Genomic DNA, 5,365 nt, shown 5'->3' with positions numbered 1-5,365 from the left:
AAGTATGATTGCCCAACCTTCCTTCCGAGGAGTGGCTGGTGGGTTTGAACCGCCAGCCGTCTGGTTAGCAGGCAAGTGTCTTAGCCACTATGCTACCATATATATGAAATGTAGATACTTAGGGGAGACAACTTTAAGAGCAGAAACCCTCCATTCTGTGAATTGTAAGGGAAGGAAGGAACTTATATAAGGGTTTCTGCTCTTAAAGTTGTCTCCCCTAAGTATCTACATTTCAGACAAGGGAACAAAATTTATTGGTAGCCCCTCCACACACACACACACACACATACACACACACACACACACCAAAATTTGACATCATAGCAAAAGGCTATGATGCAAAGATCCCTTCTCCAGCTTCTCAAGCTAATGGGATTGTTGAGCAACCTCAAGTGGCCAAGACCCATTAGAAGGAGTCCTCCAACCATTAGAACTTTTTCTACACTACATTTTTTTTCTCAGTGTGCTTAAAAGCAGCAGAGTGTATTAAAACCATATGTCATTTAGGGAAGATTCAACTTTTTGTTTGTTTGTTTGTTTTCTTTTAAGGCAAATGGATTATTTTGTGGCCAGAATCGCAGAAACCAAATTCCTCCTTTTATCAATTTATCACTGATCAAGACAAACTCTTCTCACATACTGCTGGTATTTGAAATACCAGTGGCACAGCCTCCAGCCTCACAGCAATACACAAGCCACCACAGTACGACAAACTGGTGGGAGAGTGGCAGCATATTGCTGGTGGGAGTATTAATTGGTCCAGCCTTTCTGAAGGGCATTTGTTATGGACTGAATTGTGTCCCCAAAAAATGTATGTTGTAAATCCATACTTATGCCTATAGTTAAAAGGAGCTCTGATGGCATCGTACCTAAGGCAGTTGAACTGCTAAGCAGAAGGCTGGTGGTTCAAACCCACTAGCCACTCTGTGGAAGGAGGACTGGGCAATCTACTTCTGTAAAGATTTACCACCTCAGAAACCCAAAGGGGGTTGCTATACGAATTTGACTCGTAGTAATACTGCCTCGGCAACCCATGGAGGGGTCGCTATGAGTCAGGTCTGACTCCACGGCACATAACAACAATAAAAAAGCAAGAGCGCAAGCTGAGATGGGGGAAGAGAGATGCCAAGCTATATGAAGGGTGTCCAAGAGCAGAAGCTCAGAAGAGACAAGGATCTTCCTCCAGAGGCAACAGAAAGAAAAAGCCTTCCCCTAAAGCCAGCACCTGAATTCAGATTTCTAGCCTCCTCACTCCTGGGAAGGAAGGCTGGGCAATCTACTTCCGTAGTGATACTGCCTCACTGCCTCGGAAACCCAAGGAGGGGTCGCTATGAGTCAGGTCCAACTCCATGGCAAATAACAACAACAACAACAAACTGTGAGAAAGTAAGTTTCTGTTTGTTAAAGCCTACTTGTGGTATTTCTGTTACAGCAGCACTAGATAACTAGATAAGATAGCATTTATCCATTCAACAATTATTTACTGAGTACCAATCATGTGGGCAATCTACTTCCGTAGTGATACCGCCTGGGAAACCCAAGGAGAGGTCCCTATGAGTCAGGTCGGAGTGGACGGCACATAACAAGAAGTATGTAATAGGCCTTGTGCTAGAAGCTGGGCTTTGACAATGTCTCTGGACTTGAAAATGTTCACACCTTGTGCTTCAGTAATTCCACATCTAGTAAGATATACTAAGGAAATAATCAGAGATCAGGGTAAAGATACAGCACATATGGGTAAGTAATTACCAGTCGGGGATTGGACCACTCATGTTATAAATAGAGTATCTTGCAATGATTGAGTATCAGACTATTGAAGAATATCTAATGATGTTAGGAAATGCTCTTAATAATAGGAAGCTTAAAAAGCAATGTATGTGTATGTATGATTACAAAATTTAAAAAGACATTTATAGGAAAAATACAAGGAGACACACCAGAATATTAGTTCTGAGTCTCTAGGAAGCAGGATCATGATGATTTCTATTTTTATGCTTGTATTTTTCAAAAATCTATAATAAAAAAAATAGCGTAGTGCCTAAGACATTTGACTGCTAACCAGAAGGCTGGTGGTTCAAACCCACCAGCCACTCCTTGGAAGGAAGGTGGGGCAATCTACTTCTGTACTGATACCGCCTCGGAAACCCAAGGAGGGGTCACTATGAGTTGGGTCCAACTCGATGGCACATAACAACAACACAACATAATAAAAATATTTTACTTGTATGACTAGAGAAAGATAATGATGTCATACAACCACGATCCAGTGCCCTGAGAAGCCAATGGTTCCATGAGGTAAATTCCAGAGAATTAGAGTAAGTCTTCTCTGAACCAACCAGCTGGGGCTTTGCTCCATTTCCAATGTACAGTTCAAAGCTTTTATAATAAAAACCAATTTATCTCTAGGTCCACAGTTTACAAACACTTTCATATACTTTCTCTCTCTTGATTACAACAATGTTCTGAGAAAGACATTTCTATATTTTGTGTTGCTAAGTTACATTTTCTTTTAAGATCATACTATTGGATGACACTTTTCTGTGTGTGTTTCAGTCATATCATGATAGTAGTGTTTGTTCAGTAAATATTACTTGAGGACTTTGTATGTTGTAGGTTCTGTGGACAAAATCAAGAATAAGCAGGGTCTTTTTCTTCCAGTGTTTTAGGAAAGTAGGGAAGAGTGTCACAGAAACAAAGACTCCAAGACAGCCTGCAATGAGTACTGAAGTTGAGGAACTAAGCACAATGGAGGCTAAAGGGAAAAAGACTAATGGAGGCTGGAATGCACTGTGGACAGTCCCGCGAAAGAGCTGGGATTTGAGCAGGATCTTTAATGATGGGTGGGACTTGGACAGAGGGAAGTGGAGAAAGGACATTTTATGCATTCTTTTACCAAGTCCCCTACTGAACCTGTACTAGATACCAGACTCTATGAAGACAGACACTGGAGGGTCAAAGATAAACAAGACAGATGCCACTTTCTATCAAGCTGCTCAGCCACATAAACAACTAGAAAACACACCACCGAAGGGCAGTGACACACTAACCCAGGAGCTTACAGGCATAGGCTCTGGGCAGAGCAGAGCCATGTAGACTAGGACCACAGAAGTTGTTATAGATGGGTTGGGCAGGAAATGCTTAGAAGGAAAGTTGAAAATGGGACCCCTCTCCTACCTTTCTATTTCCCATGCTCTGTTACATCTTCTGATAATTGGTTAAGGATAGATAGCTCTAAGACTTGGACAATTTTGGGAAACCACTCTGAGACAATAGTGGCCACTAACACATACTTCTGGCCTCTGCTCTGCTGCGACTTCAAGGAGAAACACAACAATTAGATAAAGGTAAGGTGGGAGGTGGGAGTGGGAGCAGTCCCTGGGTGGTGCAAATGGTTAACATTTTTTGGCTGTTAACCCAAAGGTTGGAGGTTTGGGTTCACCCAGAGGTGCCTCAGAAGGCCTGACCATCTACTTTTGGAAAACCAGCCACTGAAAACAGACCACAGTTCCACTCCGACACACATGGTGTGGCCATGAACTGACTCCACAGCAATTGGTGGGGTTTGGCAGGAGGAAGACGAAATACGTTTGCCATGAAAGGGAAATTCATAAGTAAGACGAGGAAGATAAAGAGTGTTGGTTGTAGTTAAGTGTCCCAAGCTCTGGAGATAAACATTGTGGATTCATATCCCAACTCCACAATTTTACCAGCAGCCTGAGCTCTCTTTACCTCAGCTTCCTCATCTGTATTTACCCCAAGGATTCTTAGGACTGAATACATTTATGCAGCAAATGCACCCAGAAGAGAGCCTGGGACATAGATAATACACAATAGGTGTTAGCTTGTAGAAGCCCTGGTGGTGCAGTGGTAAAGCGCTCAGCTGCGAAAAGGTTGGGAGTTTGAACAGATTTGATTTTGATTTTAGGTGTTAGTTTTTACAGTATAAAGAGAAATCAGCAGAAGAAACATACAGGAAAAGAAAGTTGATAAATTGAAAGGAATTCTAAAACTTTTCTGGTAGGGCAGAGAAGAGATGCGAAAAGGAATTAGAATGAAAGATTAGAGCTGCAAAGATTGAAAAATAACCACCTTGTCTACTGTTCCTTACTAGGAAAAGGAAAGTGAAAGCGATAGATCAGGTACTGAAGAAATGAAACCAGAGACAATATTTCAAGCTAGCCTTTCCCTTCCCCTGGAAATTCTTCTCTGAGTAAAAGCTTCTCCTATAATACTATAATGAGCCTCAGAATTCTGGTGGTACAGTGGATAAGGCACTTGACTGCTAATTGGAAGGTCAGTGGTTCAAATGCACCAGCTACTCCGCAAAAGACAGGGAGATCTAGTTCCTTAAAGATTTACAACCTGAGAAACCCAATGGGGGTCACTATGAGTCGGAAACAACATGGCAGTGAATTTGGGCTTTGGAAGTCAGCATTGTCAGTGATCCCTAGATCTACTAGAGAACCGGCTCCAAGGCCCAGGACAGCCTCAATAGTCATTTGGCTTCTTTTTCAAAACTGTGGTGAAAATATAACTAGGTCATCTCAACAATTTCTACATGCATAATTCAGTGACATGGGTTACATCGTTTTAAGTTGTGCAATCATTCTACTCTTTTCCAAATCACTCCGCCACCATTAACATACACGCAATGACTTCTAAGCAAGGGGTCCCCATTTTCCCCTTTCCCATCCCTGGTAACTATTAATAATTTTGGTTTCTATTTATTTGCTTATTTCATATACATGAGATCAGACAATATTTGTCTCTTTGTGACTTATTTTGCTCAGCATGTTTTCAAGGCTCATCCATGCTGCAATATGCATGGGCACTTCCTCTTTACAGCTGAACAGTATTACACATTTTGTTTATCCATTTCATCTGTTGATGGACATTTCAGCTGTTTCCATCTTTTGCCTATTGTGAATAGTGCTACAATAAACACTGATGTACAGGTTTGTTTGCATTCCTGCTTTCAGTTATTTTGGGTATATACCTAGGATTGGAATTGCTGGGTCATGTGATAGTTTTTTTTTTTTTTTTTTAATTTTGATTTGGGTGAAGATTTACAGAGCATATTCACTTTCCATACAGCAGTTCACATATACATTGTCACATGTCATTGACCAGTTTACCACAATGCAACAGCTCCCCTCCCACTTCCTCCCCAGTTACCTCTTCCCAGTGACCATCCCTCCAAACTCTCTGCGCCCTGAGCTGTCTCCCTGTGCATAAGCAGCCCTTCCTTCTCCCATGATTGTTCTCTCCAGGGTGTGTGTCTACGTGAGGTAAATGTCTAACTCACATGCCTGTACATTGTTTGGCTGGAAACCACAGGTGTGGGTTCAATTCCAGACCTGAAGGG

Source organism: Orycteropus afer, unplaced genomic scaffold (assembly GCF_000298275.1).
Source record: "Orycteropus afer afer isolate SDZICR_OR568_19922 unplaced genomic scaffold, OryAfe1.0 scaffold00041, whole genome shotgun sequence".
Classification (NCBI taxonomy): Eukaryota; Metazoa; Chordata; class Mammalia; order Tubulidentata; family Orycteropodidae; genus Orycteropus; species Orycteropus afer.
The sequence above is the reverse complement of the archived record's forward strand: the minus strand, read 5'-3'. Positions refer to the sequence as shown.